Source organism: Artibeus jamaicensis, unplaced genomic scaffold (assembly GCF_021234435.1).
Source record: "Artibeus jamaicensis isolate MK-2021 breed Jamaican fruit bat unplaced genomic scaffold, CSHL_Jam_final contig_1127, whole genome shotgun sequence".
In the NCBI taxonomy this organism is placed as follows: domain Eukaryota; kingdom Metazoa; phylum Chordata; class Mammalia; order Chiroptera; family Phyllostomidae; genus Artibeus; species Artibeus jamaicensis.
The window spans coordinates 2,174,304-2,183,885 of NW_026521219.1; the positions used below are offsets into that span (position 1 = coordinate 2,174,304).

The following is a 9,582-nucleotide window of genomic DNA, read 5'->3' on the forward strand; positions in this document are numbered from 1 at the left end:
AGGAAAATGTGTTCCTCACTCAATCTGGCTGCAGCAAACAGTATCCAGATTATAGAGGGAATGACTTTTCAGTTAAATCTTGATGTGAATTATGAACTTTGAAAAAAATTTATTTTTAGACAGAGGGGAAGTAAGAGAGAAAGAGGGGAACACAAACATTATTGTGTGGTTGCCTCTTACATGCTCTCAACTGGGAACCTGGCCTGCAACCCAGGCATGTGCCCTGACTGGAAATTGAACCAGCAACCCTTTTGTTCACAGGCCAGCATTCAGCCCACTATGCTACACCAGCCAGGGCCTGGATCTTGGACTTATTCTAGAAGAAAAATAAAAACCAAGAGACTCCTTGGTGGGTATATATTTTCCGTACTTGATTTTACATTTTACGCTTTATGTTTCATGTTTGTCTCAGTAATTCACTTAGTCAATAAATATTTGAGCACCTACTATTCTTGATTCTTGGGATACTGATAAACACAGATCCTTGCCCTCCTGGAACTTGCATTTTGACATGGAGAAACACAATGAATATAATATATATGTTAATTATATAATGAAGATGATAAGCTGTACTGAAAAAAGAATAAAAATAAGGCCTTGGCCAGATGGTTAGAGCATTGTCCCAATATGCCAAAATTGCAGCTTTGATCCCTGGTTGGGCCACATACAAGAATCAACCAATGAATGCATAGACAAGTGGAACAACAAATCTATCTATCTATCATCTATCTACCTACCTACCTACCTACCTACCTACCTATTTATCTCTATCTCTATCACTCCTTCTCTTCCTTTCTCTTTCCCTCAAATTGATAAATAAAAATTTTTTTAAAGAAGGAAAAAATAGTGCAAGAGGGATCAGAAATGAGGAATGGCATAATACTAAAATACTAGGAGAGTGACATTTGAGCAAAGAATAAAGGAGGGGATACGCAGGGAAGAGAATTCCAGGCAGAAGGAAAAGTTAATGCAAAGGACTTAAGGTGGGACTATGCCTAGTTGTTCAAACAAGTGTGGCTTGAGCTTGTGAGGTATGAGATGTGTCAGTTACCAGCTTATTGTCTCTCAGTTGCATATACATCCTTTTAATATATGCTTTCTTTTTAAAAATATTTTATTTATTTATCTTTAGAGGGGAAGGGAAGGAGAGAGGGAGAGAAACATCAATGTATGGTTGCCTTTCGTGCATCCCCTGCTTGCAGGGACTGGTCTGCAACACAGGCATGTGCCCTGACTGGGAATCGAACCGTGATTGTCTGGTTCGCAGGCCCGCGCTCAATCCACTGAGCTACACCAGCTAGGGCTTAATATATGCTTTCTGATAAAGAATTCTTCTAAACATTTCTATTGTCAAGTGCCCTCTATGTTAAGCTTTCTCAGTAGAGGTTGCTGAAGGGACACTGCAGGAGGAAGAAGTTTCCTGCGATTTCCAGCATAGTGGAGGGAGTGGAAGGGGGCTGAGTAAGGAAAAGGCCTTGTGGGTATGAGAAAATCTGACAGAGCCTATCCCGGGCACAGGCCCTGAGAGTGGTTCCTTTGGGATCTTGCAGCCTGGGCCTGGCCATAGCCTGTCTACAGCTTACTAGGCTGGGAAACCAAGATCCCTGTCAGGCCTGTGGTCCAGAGAGTTGCTCAACACACCAGGCAGCTGGGCTTTCTGCAGGCCCAGTGTGCAGCCCACCTATGGCCCAGGAAGTCCACACAGAACTACTGCTCCCTCTGCAAACCACTTGGTGTAGCCCATGCTCTCTGAAGTCTTTCTGCACTTGAGATCTGAACCCATCTCAAATTTATTCTTCCTCGGGTACTCTCCCTCAACCCTAGAGTACTATTTAGAGATACTTTATATCTTATACTTATTCTTTTATTATTACTAATTATTCTTATATTAAACATCTCCTGTTTAATCTACTGTGTGATTTCTATTTCCTGATTGGACCCAGACTGCTATAGAATCGATGTTAGGAGTAGTCCCGGGAGATAGATCCCCTAATGATGGGATTGGGGGATTGGTTTACTTGTGCCCTTGGATTTGAGTGCAGTACTCAAGGAGGACAAACCGTCAAAACAGATTGAGAAGCAGTGGTCAGAAAAGTGGGAGGAAAACCAGAATATCTTGCTGTCTTGGAAGGCAAGCAAAATATATCAATAAATGGCTGTGAAGGAAAAAACATTAATGTATAAAATCTTTGTCTTCTTGTCCATTGTAATTGTTCCAATTGCCTTGAATGACATTCTTCTGAAACCTGAAACACCATAAGGGTTGTAGGGAAATGGGGGTACAGAGCAAGGGAAGAAAGAAACATATATCTGGCTTAGGAAACAGCAAATGCAAAAGGAAAGAGGCTAAGAAGGGTATTTGGAGACCTGATAATAAGGGTTCTTCAATAACTTTTCTGTACTTTTATGATGAATTACTTTAAAGTCAACTCCTTTAAGAAGCAAGCACTCCCCATCATCTGCCATGAACAGGATCACTCTCTCTCTGCAGCCTCTAATTGCAGCTCCCTGTGGCTTTATCCTAACGCTTACTGTATTGCCTCATAGCTGTGTCCAGTTACTCGTCTGCAAACTCTTTGAGGACAAGGACTGGGATTATTCATTACTGTAAATCCAACCTTTCTCCAAAATGGTAATAACATTGACCAATTTATAACTGACCTCCTTTTCCTTCTGTTGCTTATACCCTGCCTAAACTGATCATGAAACTATGTCTCTCAATAGCAGAGATTTGATTTTCAACTTTTCTCATTACTCAGCAACCAGTAGATATGAAATTAACTAGAGTAGAAGGAGAGGAAATTCATTAACAAGGAAGTTATCTGTTTTTTAAAATATTATCTGTAAGGTCCAAATATTTTCTGGTGACATATTTTTTTAGTCTTCTTTTTCTTAATTCTCTTCTCTATAATCATGGTAGTAAAATAGGCTTTTATAATCCAGGGACCATAATACTGTGTCTCTAGGGGTTCTGTAATTTTGGTTGATCATCTCTTGACATAGATAGATAAAAACAGTGCAACTTAAGATCAAAGAGGATTCCCTTAATGCATAAAATAGATGTGCAGTAAAGGATTAACTCAGTAGATTTAGGGTGTTCAGACTCTGTACATGCCAAAGAAAGGACTGGCACCTGACAGACTCCGGGGAGCTAATTTTTAAGCCCAAGGAATATTCTAGCTGGTAAAGTGTCTTTGTATAGCCCTGGCCAGGTAGCTTAGTTGGTAGGATGTCGTCCTGATACACCAAGGTTGTGGGTTCAATCTCTAGTCAGGGTACATATAAGAATCAACCGATGAATGCATAAATAAGTAGAATAACAAATTGATGGCTGTCTCTCTCTCTCCCTTTCTGTCTCCCCTTCCCTTACTCTCTCTGTAAATTAATTAATAAATCAATTATGGAAGGCAAACAATCCAATTAAAAAATGGGCAAAGGACCTGAACAGACACTTCTCCAAGGAGAAAATACAAATGGCTCATGGACAACCATTTAATATTTGAAAAAATGCTCAACACCACTAATCATCAGACAGATGCAAATTAAAACCATAATGAGCTATCACCTCACGTATGTCAAATAGGCTATCAATAAATCAACAAACAACAAGTGCTGGCGAGGATGTGGATTAAATGGAACCCTAGTGCACTGTTGGTGGGAATGCAGACTGGTGCAGCCACTGTGGAAATCAGTGTGGAGACACTTCAAAAAGTTACAAATGGAACTTCCTTTTGACCTAACAATCCCACAGCTGGGAATATATCCTCAGAATCCCAAAACACCAATTAAAAAAACATATGTACCCCTATGTTCACAGAAGCATTATTTACAACAACAAGATCTGGAAACAGCCCAAGTGCCCATCAGTAGATGAGTGGATCAAAAACCTGGCCTGCCAGTCTCACCTCCTGCCTGTGCAAATCATCCCCTCTGCAGCTCACAAGTCCTCCCTCCATTGAAGGCCACACCCAGAAGGCCAATCAGAAGAGAAAATCTCCAAGAAAAGCCAAAGTGAACGCCTTCAAGGCAGAAAGCCGCTTACATGACCATAGAGGAGAATGCTGGAGGTGCTCTCTGCTTAAGATCCTGGAGGCATCCGAGGTGCGTTTTAGATAGTGGTCTAGATTTTGCAAGATGTAAATGTAGCCCTGGAGGGGCCACTGAGGGATGGCCGCCTGCCTTGTTTCCAGTGTTCATCCCACTCAGACACCTAGTCCATGGGCAGGAGCACATGTGGGGCATGGTTGGGAACAGGAAGGACAGGAAACTCTACCCGGGAGCAAAACAAGTAAAAATTGAAACCTGAGGAGTAGTTATAGGACTGTGGCATGAAAAGGGACTTGGTTCCAAAACAATGTCATCTACCCCTGAGCTGGCCAAGCGTTGCTCCTCCACATCTGCCTGCCATTCAGCTCCTAGGCAATTAGATTTTCAGGGGCCTGGACTGAGGCGGGAGGGTAGGTATGAGGGGAAGGTGTGTAGGAGGGTGTGGATGTGCTGACTGCAGACGTCTAGAGAACAGGGCAGAGGTCAACAGTCTTACCGCTTCCAGGCCACCACACCTCCGCGTTCTCTCTAAGGAGCCCTGAGCAGGCCCACGGGTCCCTGAGGGCCTACGCACACCTGTACTGCTGTGGCTCAGTGCAGCCCTGGTAACTCTGGGGTGAAGGCACAGAGCTCCTGTCCTGGCCTCACCTTGTTGCTGACCCTCGGCCCTCCACCTTTTTTGCATTCTTTTTGCTTTTTCCAGGGCCCATTTCCCCTATAGCCAAGGTTTCTTTTAAAGATGATGGGGACCTTGTGATCGAATTCACACCAAACAGTTAGAAGCTCCTGTGGATTACAGATCCCAGGGCATGGGCATTTTTAAATTTGAAAGAAAATGTTGGTGGAGATAATATTGGAGTGAGGGACACTTGTAGGGGTATGAAGATTCAAGTGCCTGCTCTTCGTAGGTGGGTAGCTGGGCTGCAGGGACATGGGCCTGGGCCAGGGCAGGAAGAAGGTGTGAGATGGAAATAGAGACCTGCAGGGAACCCTCTCCCTCATCCCAGTCTCTTCCACTGGGTCAAACTATCCCCTTCTTGGCACTGGGTGTAGCCAGCTCCACCAGGTGGGGCAAATGTCCTGAGATTTCTGAGGGTGCCCCACAGCCTGTCACCAGGTGCTCAGCACAGACACGCATGGGGCTAAGGGACACAGCCACCTCAGCCTCTCCTCCAGGCTCTCTGCTCCTCCTTCATAGTTCAGATTCTAGAGTCAATGATGTTCCCAGAAAACGAAGCTGTTGAGTAATGGGGTGTAGGGGAAGGCTGCTTTACTTCCTCTCTCAGGTCTGCTAAAGCACTGTGGGGCTCCGGCTGTCTGTGGTGACTTGCTCGCTCTCATGACCAGCATGTGGCGGCTGCTGCCGCCCATGGCCCTACTGCCTCTGGCTTCTGTGGGCCCAGAGCTGAAGATCTCCTAAAGGCTGTGGTGTCCGTGAACCCTGAATGGGTCAGGGTGATCAAGAGGAACAATGCAACCCTGAAATGCCAGGGGACCCACATGGAGGGGGACAGTTTTCACACAGTGGTGGCATAGTGAAAACCTCCTTCCGAACTGGACCTCCAGCTGCTTCATCCATCGGCCAGAGTTAAAGTCAGTGGGGAGTACAGGTGTCAGATCGACCTCTCTGCACGCAGTGACCCGGTGCAGCTCCCGTCCATGCTGCCTGTCTGCTGCTCCAGGCCCTTTGGTGGGTGTTCCAGCCCAGCGCTCTGAGGTGCCACAGCTGGAAGAACGTTCCTGTTCACAAGGTCCAATATTTCCAGAGTGGCAGAGGCAAGAAGTTTTATCAGAAGTCTGACTTCTACATTCCAAAGGCAACAACAGGCAGCAAACACAATGGCTCCTACTTCTACAGGGGGGTTATCGGAATCTCGACCATTTCTTCCAGAGGCTGGGAACGTCATTGTTCAGGATCTGGCAGTCCCACCCATCTCACCAGGGAGTCTAACCATGTTCTGCCTGGTGTTGGGACTCCTGTTGGCAGTGTGCATGGAGCTGTATCTCTTCATGCAGAGACCTTCAAAGCTCTTGGAGGAACTAGATAAATGATAACCTCACATGGAGCAAGAGCCCTGAGGACAAACAGAAGCAATAAAAGCAGAAGCTCTGAACCTCTCCATTCACAACTGCATCATCCCCAAGACCCACGTCTAAGAGCGGCAGGAAATCTACACCTCACAATCTGGGCTGAGGGTCCTTCACCCAACTCTATTTCCTCTTGGTCTCCAATGGAAAGGAAGGGCATGATTTTTTAAGTATTATTGTGATTTTTAGTACTTAACCTTGTTTTTAAATTTTATTTTTAATTATAGTTGACATTTAATGTTATGTTAGTTTTGGGTGTACGTTATAATTAAACATTTAATATACCTCACAAAGCCATTAAAGGGACTGTGATCTTCAGGGGCCAACAGTGAAAGCCCTGTAAGTAGCTGCATTACCCAGAATTGAAGCCTCAGAGCTACACAAACATCCATCACAGTAGAGCAACAATACGGTCTCTGGATGGCGACCCTTGGAAAAAAACTGTTTAAATGTTTGCAGACACCTGAGGCTTTGGGCCATGCCAGAGGGTTTACACTAACTGTGATTTCATCTATGCTGTATCAGTTTGACCTCTGGAGGGTTGGAGACTGAGTAATGGGGTCAGTCATGCAAGTACAGAGACTCCTGGTAAAAGCCCTGGCCATTCAGGTGCAGATTAGCTTCCTGGTGATACTTTGTGTTGTCACACATCATTGCTAGGAAAACTAAGCACTGTCCTAATGACTCCAGAGGGACAGACAACTGGAAGCTTATGCCTGGTCTCTCCTGGACTCTGCCCTGTGTGCCTTTTGCCTTTGCTGAATTTAATCTGCATCCTTTCACTGTAGTAAACCATAATCAAGAATAACAGCTTTTCTGAGTTCTTTGAGTCTCCCTAACTTATCATTAAACAGTTTATCATGTGGACGGCAGCCACAGGCCCTGCTGCTGCTGCCACAAACACCACCTCGGCCAAGGCAACAGAATTCCCAAGGCCTCATACTCAGTACACCTCTGAGGACAATCTCCAGGATTCCCAAAGGCCTGGTCCCCAGCATGGCTCACTGGGGATCCTTCAAAGTAAGGTAGATTAGGGCAATCTAACTTCACAGTGAATTCCAAGCAGGGCCCTCAACAAATGATAGACAGCAGTGGTGATGCAGAGATAGACCCCAACATCCCAGCTCGCCACCAGTAAGACACAGAGGAGTAACCCCACCTTCTCACGACCCAGCAACATCTCCACTCCAACAGTGACCCCCTCTGGGTCCACTCGAGAAGAGAAGGCTGTTAGCCAGGAATAAAATGGCATTACTTCCTGGAATGAAAAGCAAACACAATTGAGGATGGTTTTGGGGATTCTCAACACAAATGGCAACAGACTAACTTCAGTATAATGAAGAGCTTTATCTTCTTTTACAGTAGAAATCCAATTACTCATATATCTATCCCTGACTAAACATCTCATCTTTGGGTCTGTGATTAAGGTCTCTATAAGGAAGAGAAAGGGTTCATTTAAATATATATCATGTGGCCCTGGCCAACTACCTCACTTGGTTGGAGTGTGGTCCCAGGGCACGAAGGTTGTGGGTTTGATTCCTGGTCAGGGCACATATCAGAAGCAACCGATAAATGCACAGAGAAGTGGCACAACAAAGAGATGTTTCCTCTCTCTCTCCCTAAAATCAACAAATAAAATTAAGCAATAAATATACATTATGTGGAGAGATTAGTAAATTTGAAAATGTTGGCCTGTGATTCTTTTTTTAAAGACTGAAACTATTGATTTAAAAGTATTTATAAATATAATATGTTGTGTAGTCCTTGAAAATGACATAAGTCTGTATTTATGGCCATAGAAAAATGTCCATGATAACTACAATGTGTAACAGTAGATTACATATTACAGTGTACATATCCTATATTCATTTAAAAATATCAAAAATATGTAGTCAAAATTTAATTAAAAGTCAATGCTGGCTACAATGTGTTGACATAATCTTACACTATCAGTACAACCTGACACAAAGTTTTTAGGACATTAATTTAGCAGTTTTCAAAAATTTAAACATTGAGGAGTCCTTTAACCCAGTATTTTCATTTATAGAAAGAGCACTATAAATTTATTTTTGTTAGACTTTATTTATTTATTTTTAGAGAGAGAGGAAGGGAGGGAGAAAGGGAAAGAAACACCCATGTGCAAAAGAAACATCCATCAGTTGCCCCTTGCCCGCTGGAACTGGGACCCAACAGGGAGCCCAGGCACGTGCCCTGAACCCGCAATCTTCTACTTCAAAGACTGGTGCCCAACCAACAGAGCCACACCAGTTGGGGCAGCACCGTAAATTTTAAAAAGATATCTATACAAAGATTATCATATTTCAAAAAATTAGAAACAACCCAAATGCCCCCTAATAGAAGTTGATTAAATAAATTACAGTTCACATACCCAACTGAATATTACATAGCACTAAAAAGTGAGGGAGACTGATAAACACTGACACGGAAGAGTAAAAAAATACATTGTTAAAAAAAGAAGCGAAGTGAGCCTTGGTGGGAGTAGCTGGGTTGGTTGGGCCTTGTTTTCTGCAAACTAAACCAAAAGGTCCCTAGTTCCATTCCCTGACAGGGCACGTGTCCAGGGTTCAGGTTTTGGCTCTTTCCCCCCAGTTGGGGTGCAAGTGGGAGGCAACCAATGTGTGTTTCTCTCCCTCTCTTTCTCCCTCTGAATCAATAAAAAGAAAAGAAAATAAGCAAATTAAAAAAAATACATAGCCACAGTATTATACGTGCAAAATAACAGTAGCATTAGTATTGTATTAATAAGCTAGGAGGAATTAGCAAGAAAATGCTGACAATGATTATAGAGGTGGGGATTGGAAGGCCGGTGTAAGTTGTAAGTTCTTTAGCTCTAAAAAGTTTTGTAAGATTTAAAATGTGTAAAAGAATGCAATATTTTAAATGTAGTAACAGCAAAATTATGTATTTGCTAGATTTTAATGATCAGAATAAAACTCCCACACACGTTGTTTCACTCTTGAACCAGTCAAAGGTTTCTTAAGGAAGGCTTAAAAAATATCAATTCCCAAATGAAGGGATATTTAACCTTCAACTGTTGGATTCCTCCAATTAACCATCACGAATCTTTCATCCCCAAAAGTACTTGAGCTCCTTTCAAATCACTTCCTACTCAGACTCTACTCAGTATAGATAAACAGAAGTCAAGTTGATAGTGGGCCAGAAAATTCAAAGAATCTGATAAAGCAGTACTCAAAATCGTTGTTCGGAGGTGGCCACCTGGCGATCAGGGCTGTAACTTGCCTAAAAGGGCAAGAAATGACCGAGTAGCGGACCTCACCCCAGATCCACAGGTTATCACACAACATGCACCGACAATAACAGTACAGTTACGCACGCCAAGTCCACCTGCGCAGTTTGCGCGTCTAAAAGTCGCGCCAAACCCCCTGTCTGCGGCGACAGCCTACGGAAACGTGCGCTGCGCCGTGA

At 43.6% G+C, this 9,582-nt stretch overlaps 1 pseudogene; it reads left to right on the top strand.

Moving 5' to 3' along the window:
* The first annotated feature begins 5,354 nt into the window (after positions 1-5,354).
* On the top strand, positions 5,355-6,099 carry LOC119050644 (low affinity immunoglobulin gamma Fc region receptor III-A-like; annotated as a pseudogene).
* Positions 6,100-9,582: the final 3,483 nt, after the last annotated feature.